The sequence below is a fragment of the Gopherus flavomarginatus genome, chromosome 9 (genome assembly GCF_025201925.1).
Source record: "Gopherus flavomarginatus isolate rGopFla2 chromosome 9, rGopFla2.mat.asm, whole genome shotgun sequence".
NCBI classification, from domain to species: domain Eukaryota; kingdom Metazoa; phylum Chordata; order Testudines; family Testudinidae; genus Gopherus; species Gopherus flavomarginatus.
This window is the reverse complement of record NC_066625.1, coordinates 41,618,027-41,626,442: the sequence shown is the minus strand read 5'-3', so window position 1 is coordinate 41,626,442 and position 8,416 is coordinate 41,618,027. Positions and strand designations below refer to the sequence as shown.

At 61.4% G+C, this 8,416-nt stretch overlaps 1 non-coding gene across 1 annotated transcript; it reads left to right on the top strand.

Annotated features, from left to right (window-relative positions):
• The first annotated feature begins 7,969 nt into the window (after positions 1 to 7,969).
• Positions 7,970 to 8,041, top strand: TRNAQ-CUG (transfer RNA glutamine (anticodon CUG)). Its single transcript has one exon. It is a non-coding gene; the product is annotated as a tRNA-Gln (tRNA).
• Positions 8,042 to 8,416: the final 375 nt, after the last annotated feature.

Below are 8,416 nucleotides of genomic sequence, written 5' to 3'. Positions count from 1 at the left end.
ACCAGTGGTGTCGCAGTGCTAGGGAGAAGAGACAGCGCACTAATCCCGCAGAAAGGGTTGATCCCCAGAGGTTTCGCAGAGCAAGGGAGAAGAGACAGCGCCCTAATCCCGGAGTATGAGCTGCTCCCCAGTGGTCTCGCAGAGCTAGGGAGAGAAGGCAGCGTCCAAATCCCGCAGGAAGGGCTAGTACCCAGTAGTCTCGCAGAGCTAGGGAGAGAAGGCTGCACCCTAATGCCGCAGGAAAGGCTGCTCCCCAGTGGTCTCGCAGAGCTAGGGAGTGGAGACAGCGCCCTAATCCCGCAGGATGATCCGCTCTCCAGTGGTCTCGCAGAGCTACGGTGAGAAGTCAACGCCCTAATCCAGCAGGAAGGGCCACTCCCCAGTGGTCTCGCAGAGCTAGGGAGGGAAGGCAACACCCTAATCCCGCAGTAAAAGCTGCTCCCCAGTGGCCTCGCTGAGCTAGGGAGAGAAGGCAGTGACAGGCAGAGATGGCAGAGCCTTACTCCCTCTGGAAGGGCTGCTCTCCAGTGGTCTCGCACAGCAAGGAAGAGAAGGCAGCGACCTAATCCCGGAGGAAGGGCTGCTCCCCAGACCCCTGGCAGAGCTGGGGAGGGAAGCCAGCGCCCCAGCCACGCTGGAAGGGCCGCTCTCAGAGGTCTCGCAGAGCTAGGGAGAGAAGGCGGCACCCTAATCCCGCAGGTACAGCCGCTCTCGAGTGGTCTCGCAGAGCTAGGGAGAGAAGGCTGCACCCTAATGCCGCAGGAAAGGCTGCTCCCCAGTGGTCTCGCAGAGCTAGGGAGTGGAGACAGCGCCCTAATCCAGCAGGATGATCCGCTCTCCAGTGGTCTCGCAGAGCTAGGGTGAGTAGTCAACGCCCTAATCCCGCAGGAAGGGCCACTCCCCAGTGGTCTCGCAGTGCTAGGGAGGGAAGGCAACAACCTAATCCCGCAGGAAAGGCTGCTCCCCAGTGGCCTCGCTGAGCTAGGGAGAGAAGGCAGTGACAGGCAGAGATGGCAGAGCTTTACTCCCTCTGGAAGGGCTGCTCTCCAGTGGTCTCGCACAGCAAGGAAGAGAAGGCAGCGACCTAATCCCGGAGGAAGGGCTGCTCCCCAGACCCCTGGCAGAGCTGGGGAGGGAAGCCAGCGCCCCAGCCACGCTGGAAGGGCCGCTCTCAGAGGTCTCGCAGAGCTAGGGAGAGAAGGCGGCACCCTAATCCCGCAGGTACAGCCGCTCTCGAGTGGTCTCGCAGAGCTAGGGAGAGAAGGCTGCACCCTAATGCCGCAGGAAAGGCTGCTCCCCAGTGGTCTCGCAGAGCTAGGGAGTGGAGACAGCGCCCTAATCCAGCAGGATGATCCGCTCTCCAGTGGTCTCGCAGAGCTAGGGTGAGTAGTCAACGCCCTAATCCCGCAGGAAGGGCCACTCCCCAGTGGTCTCGCAGTGCTAGGGAGGGAAGGCAACAACCTAATCCCGCAGGAAAGGCTGCTCCCCAGTGGCCTCGCTGAGCTAGGGAGAGAAGGCAGTGACAGGCAGAGATGGCAGAGCTTTACTCCCTCTGGAAGGGCTGCTCCCCAGTGGTCTCGCACAGCAAGGAAGAGAAGGCAGCGACCTAACCCCGGAGGAAGGGCTGCTCCCCAGACCCCTGGCAGAGCTGGGGAGGGAAGCCAGCGCCCCAGCCACGCTGGAAGGGCCGCTCTCAGAGGTCTCGCAGAGCTAGGGAGAGAAGGCGGCACCCTAATGCCGCAGGAAAGGCTGCTCCCCAGTGGTCTCGCAGAGCTAGGGAGTGGAGACAGCGCCCTAATCCCGCAGGATGATCCGCTCTCCAGTGGTCTCGCAGAGCTACGGTGAGAAGTCAACGCCCTAATCCAGCAGGAAGGGCCACTCCCCAGTGGTCTCGCAGAGCTAGGGAGGGAAGGCAACACCCTAATCCCGCAGTAAAAGCTGCTCCCCAGTGGCCTCGCTGAGCTAGGGAGAGAAGGCAGTGACAGGCAGAGATGGCAGAGCCTTACTCCCTCTGGAAGGGCTGCTCTCCAGTGGTCTCGCACAGCAAGGAAGAGAAGGCAGCGACCTAATCCCGGAGGAAGGGCTGCTCCCCAGACCCCTGGCAGAGCTGGGGAGGGAAGCCAGCGCCCCAGCCACGCTGGAAGGGCCGCTCTCAGAGGTCTCGCAGAGCTAGGGAGAGAAGGCGGCACCCTAATCCCGCAGGTACAGCCGCTCTCGAGTGGTCTCGCAGAGCTAGGGAGAGAAGGCTGCACCCTAATGCCGCAGGAAAGGCTGCTCCCCAGTGGTCTCGCAGAGCTAGGGAGTGGAGACAGCGCCCTAATCCAGCAGGATGATCCGCTCTCCAGTGGTCTCGCAGAGCTAGGGTGAGTAGTCAACGCCCTAATCCCGCAGGAAGGGCCACTCCCCAGTGGTCTCGCAGTGCTAGGGAGGGAAGGCAACACCCTAATCCCGCAGGAAAGGCTGCTCCCCAGTGGCCTCGCTGAGCTAGGGAGAGAAGGCAGTGACAGGCAGAGATGGCAGAGCTTTACTCCCTCTGGAAGGGCTGCTCCCCAGTGGTCTCGCACAGCAAGGAAGAGAAGGCAGCGACCTAACCCCGGAGGAAGGGCTGCTCCCCAGACCCCTGGCAGAGCTGGGGAGGGAAGCCAGCGCCCCAGCCACGCTGGAAGGGCCGCTCCCAGAGGTCTCTCAGAGCTAGGGAGAGAAGGCGGCACCCTAATCCCGCAGGTACAGCCGCTCTCGAGTGGTCTCGCAGAGCTAGGGAGTGAAGGCATTTCCCTAATCCCACAGGAAGGGCTACTCCACAGTGGTCTCGCAGAGTTAGGGATAGAAGGCAGTGCCCTAATCCCGCAGGAACGGCCGCTCCCAAGTGGTCTCGCAGAGCTAGGGAGAGAAGGCAGCGCCCTAATCCCACAGAAACGGCGCTCCCCAGTGGTCTCGCAGAGCTAGGGAGAGAAGGCAGCGCCCTAATCCCACAGGAAAGGCTGCTCCCCAGACCCCTGGCAGAGCTGGGCAGGGAAGCCAGCGCCCCACCCCCGCAGGAAGGGCTGCTCCCCAGTGGTTTCGAAGAGTTAGGGAGAGAAGGCAGCCCCCTAATCCCGCAGGAAGGGTCGCACCCCAGAGGTCTCACAGAGCTAGGCAGAGAAGGCAGCACCCTAATCCCGCAGGAAGGGGCGCACCCCAGTGGTCTCGCAGAGCTAGGGAGAGAAGACGGCACCCTAATCCCGAAAGAAAGGCTGTTCCTCAGTGGTCTCGCAGAGCTAGGGGTAGAAGGCTGCACCCTAATCCCACAGGAACGGTCCCTCCCCAGTTGTCTGGCAGACCTAGGGAGAGAAGGCAGCGCCCTAATCCCGCAGGAAGGGCCGCTCCCCAGTGGTTTCGAAAAGATAGGGAGAGAAGGCAGCGCCCTAATCCTGCAGGAACGGCGCTCCCCAGTGGTTTCGCAGAGATAGGGAGAAGAGGCAGCACCCTAATCCAGCAGGAAGGGCTGCTCCCCAGGTGTCTCGTAGAGCGATGGAGAACAGACAGCGCCCTAATCCCGCAGAAGGGCTGCTCCCCAGAGGTCTCGCAGAGCGAGGGAGAAGAGATAGCGCCCTAATCCCGCAGGAACGGCCACTCCCCAGTGGTCTCTCAGTGTTAGGGAGAAGAGATAGTGCCCTAATCCCGCAGGAAGGGCTGCTTCCCAGTGTTCTCGCAGAGCTAGGGAGAGAAGGCAGCGCCCTAGTCCCGCAGGAAGGGCTGCTCCCCAGTGGTCTCGCAGAGCTATGGAAAGGAGGCAGCGCCCTAATCCCGCAGGGAGGGCTCCTCCTCAGTGGTCTAGCAGAGCTAGGGAGAGAAGGCAGTGCCCTAATCCCACAGGAAGGGCTGCTCCCCAGACCCCTGGCAGAGCTGGGCAGGGAAGCCAGCGCCCAACCCCCGGAGGAAGGGCTGCTCCCCAGTGGTCTCGCAGAGTTAGGGATAGAAGGCAGTGCCCTAATCCCACAGAAACGGCGCTCCCCAGTGGTCTCGCAGAGCTAGGGAGAGAAGGCAGCGCCCTAATCCCGCAGGAAGGGCGGCTCCCCTGTGGTCTCGCAGAGCTAGTGAGAGGTGGTACCGTCCTAATCCCGCAGGAAGGGCTGCTCCCCAGTGGTCTTGCAGAGCTAGGGAGAGAAGGCAGTGCCCTAATCCAGCAGGAACAGCCGCTCCCCAGTGGTCTAGCAGAGCTAGGGAGAGAAGGCAGTGCCCTAATCCCGCAGGAAGGGCTGCTCCCCAGACCCCTGGCAGAGCTGGGCAGGGAAGCCAGCGCCCCACCCCCGCAGGAAAGGCTGCTCCCCAGTGGTTTTGAAGAGCTAGGGAGAGAAGGCAGCCCCCTAATCCCGCAGGAAGGGTCGCACCCCAGTGGTCTCGCAGAGCTAGGGAGAGAAGGCAGCGCCCTAATCCCGCAGGAAGGGCAGCTCCTCAGTGGTCTCGTAGAGCTAGGGAGAGAAGACGGCACCCTTATCCCAAAAGAAAGGCTGCTCCTCAGTGGTCTCGCAGAGCTAGGGGTAGAAGGCGGCACCCTAATCCCACAGGAACGGTCCCTCCCCAGTAGTCTGGCAGAGGTAGGGAGAGAAGGCAGCGCCCTAATCCCGCAGGAAGGGCCGCTCCCCAGTGGTCTCGCAAAGCTAGGGAGAAAAGACAGCGCCCTAATCCCGCAGGAAGTGCCGCTAACCAGTGGTATCACAGAGCTAGGGAGAGGAGGTAGCGCCCTAATCCCTCAGGAAGGGCTGCTCCCAAGTGGTCTCGCAGAGCTAGGGAGAGAAGGCAGTGCCCTAATCCCACAGGAAGGGCTGCTCCCCAGTAGTCTCGCAGAGCTAGGTAGAGGAGGCAGCGCCCTAATCCCGCAGGAATGGCCGCTTCCCAGTGGTTTCGAAGAGCAAGGGAGATAAGGCAGCGCCCTAATCCCGCAGGAAGGGCTGCTCCCCAGTGGTCTCACAGAGCTAGGGAGAAGAGACTGCGCCCTGATCCCGCAGAAAGGGCTGGTCCCCAGTGGTCTCGCAGAGCTAAGGAGAGAAGGCAGCACTCTGATCCCGCAGGAATGGCCGCTCCCCTGTGGTCTCGCAGAGCTAGGGAGAGAAGGCAGTGCCCTAATCCCGATGGAAGGGCCGCTCCCCAGTGGTCTCGCAGAGCTAGAGACGGAAAGCAATGCACTAATCCCGCAGGAGGGGCTGGTTCCCAGTGGTCTCTCAGAGCTGAGGAGAGAAGGCAGTTCCCTAATCCCGCAGGAAGGGTCGCTCCCCAGTGGTCTCGCAGTGCTAGGGAGAGAAGACAGCACCCTAATCCCGCAGGAAAGGCTCCTCCCCAGTGGTCTCGCAGACCTAGGGAGAGGAGACAGTGACCTAATCCCGCAGGAAAGGCCGCTCCCCAATGGTCTCGCAGTGCTAGGGTATGAAGGCAGCACCCTAATCCCGTAGGAAGGGCCGCTCCCAAGTGGTCTCGCAGAGCTAGGGAGGGAAGGTAGCGCCCTAATCCCAAAGGAAGGGCTGCTCCCCAGTTGTCTCGCAGAGCTAGGGAGAGAAGGCAGCGCCCTAATCCCGCAGGAAAGGCTGCTCCCCAGTGGTCTCGCAGAGCTAGGGAGAGGAGACAGCAGTCTAATCCCGCAGGAAGGGCTGCTCCCCAGTGGTCTTACAGAGCTTGGGAGAGAAGGCAGCGCCCTAATCCCGCAGGAATGGCCGCTCCCCAGTGGTCTCGCAGAGCTAGGGAGAGAAGGCAGCGCCCTAGTCCCGCAGGAACGGCCGCTCCCCAGTAGTCTCGCAGAGCTAGAGAGAGAAGAAAGAGCCCTAACCCCACAGGACGTGCTGCTCCCCAGTGGTCTCGCAGAGCTAGGGAGAGGAAGCAGCGATATAATCCCGCAGGAAGGGCCGCTCACCAGTGATCTCGCAGACATACGGAGAGAGGGCAGTGCCCTAATCCCGCAGGAAGGGCCTCTCCCCAGTGGTCTCGCAGAGCTATGGAGTGGAGACAGCACCCTAATCCCGCAGGAAGGGCCGCTCCCAAGTGGTCTCGCAGAGATAGGGAGGGAAGGCAGCGCCCTAATCCCGGTGGAATGGTTGCTCCCCAGTGTTCTCGCAGAGCTAGGGAGAGAAGGCAGTGCCCTAATCCTGCAAGAAAGGCTGCTCCCCAGTTGTCTCGCAGAGCTAGGGAGAGGAGACTGCGCCCTAATTCCGCATTAAGGGCTCCTCCCCAGTGATCTCGCAGAGCTAGGGAGAGAAGGCAGCGCCCTAATCCCGCAGGAACGGTCGCTCCCCAGTGGTCTCGCTGAGCTAGGGAGAGAAGGCAGTGCCCTAATCCCACAGGAACGGCCCCTCCCCAGTGGTCTCGCAGAGCTATGGAGAGGAGGCAGTGCCCTAATCCCGAAGCAAGGGCTGCTCCCCAGTGGTCTCGAAGAGATAGGGAGAAGATACAGCGCTCTAATCCCGCAGGAAGGGCTGCTCCCCAGTGGTCTCACAGAGCGAGGGAGAAGAGACAGCGGCCTAATCCCGCTGGAAGGGCTGCTCCCCAGTGGTCTCGCAGAGCTAGAGAGAGAATGCAGCGCCCTAATCCCGTAGGAAGAGCTGCTCCCCAGTGGTCTCGCAGAGCTAGGGAGAGAAGGTAGCGCCCTAATCCCACGTTAAGGGGTGCTCCCCAGACCCCTGGCAGAGCTGGGGAGGGAAACCAGCACCCCACCCCCGCAGGAAGGGCCGCTCCCCAGTAGTCTCGCAGAGCTAGGGTGAGAAGGCAGCGCCCTAATCCCACAGGAAGGGCCGCTCCCGAGTGGTCTCGCAGAGCTAGGGAGAGAAGGCAGTGCCCTAATCCTGTAGGAAGGGCCGCTCCCCAGTGGTCTCGCAGAGCTAGGGAGAGAAGGCAACACCCTAATCCCGCAGGAAGGGCGTCTCCCCAGTGGTCTCGCAGAGCTAGGGAGAGAAGGCAGTGACAGGCAGAGATGGCAGCGCCTTACTCCTTCAGGAACGGCCGCTTTACATTCCCCTTGCAGACCTGGAGAGGGAAGGCTGCGACCCTCCCCTGCAGGTCTGCACACTGGCCATGACCATGGCCAGGAACGCAGCGCAGAGGCTGCTACAGTCCTGCAGCCTGCGGGCAGCGCATTGGGGTGGGGGCAGCACGGAGCAGGCAGGGCCCAGGTGGGCGGGGGGTGGAGACACAAGTGGGGTGGAGACGCTCCTGCCAGGGGCTGCCTGGTTCACCCCTTGCCCGGGAGCTGCAGGAGGGGCCCGGATCATGGCTCGGCTGCAGAGCTTGGAGCCCAGGCTGGGCCCAGGAGTGAGAGGATGGGGGAGCTGGGGGTGTAGCAGAGGTTGGAGCCAAGAATTGGTTGGAGATGAGTTTATGCCAATTCCTCTTGGCGGCAGGGAGGCCCTCTGGCTTTTGTTTTGCTCCGCCCCCCACATCCCAATATTTCATCTTTGACATCTGGTCACCCTAGCCTGATATGAAGGAGGATGTCTGGACCAAGGGGCCAGGGACTGGCCTTTTCTAGAGAAACCACTGTAAAGTTTTAGCCAATTAGGACAAATCAGCAAATAACAACAACCTCAGGTATCAGTAACTGCTACAGGTTGCAAATTCCTACATGCAGCAGTTTCTGGCACTACACCTGCACAGCTCTGCTCCCCGGCTCTTCTCGGGCTCCTGCTCTCTCCTTAGCTCTGCCCCACCCTCACACAGGCAGTTCCAGCTCAAATGGAGGATGGGACCCCCTGACGTGGTGACTCCCTCATTACACTGTCTGCCCTCTCAGTGCAGCTGACTTGGAGCTTTGGCCTCTCCCCATTGTCCCTGGGGACTGTCAGTCTCAGGGTCCTGATTTCCCATTGATCCTTCCCCCTTCTATTGGTGCTGGGAACTAGCCAACCAACCCCCCCCCCACACACTAAGTTTTAGTAAAGGGCCAAGAGCCCCCTTACACAAGCAGCCCCATGAGGGTCACCGATGTGCAGAGAAGGCAGCCCAAGCTGCTCCCATGGTGTAATGGGCAGCACTCAGGACTCTGAATCCTGTAATCTGAGTTCAAATCTCAGTGGGACCTTGTATTGGCTTGTGGTCATAGGCGGCAGGTTATATACATTTGTGGTGCTCGTGCTCCAAGAATATTCAGGGATGGGGGCCCTGCTCCAACAATATTTGGAGTTGGGTCTCTTCCCCTGGCCCCTGCCTGGCACCCCTCCCCTCTGCTCTGGTGCATCCCTGCCTGACAAAAAGCAGCATGTGCCTGTCCCCTGCCTGCTCCTGCTGCTGGAGTAAAGGGATTCTGGGCAGAACTGCTGCCTCAGAGTCCTAGTGCAGGCTGCCCTCAGCCTCTCCAACACCCCCAACCCTGAGCTCCCTCTGAACCCTGATACTCTGCCCCAGTCCTGAGCCCCCTCCTGCGTCACGAATCCCTCATCCTCAGCCCTACGCTCCC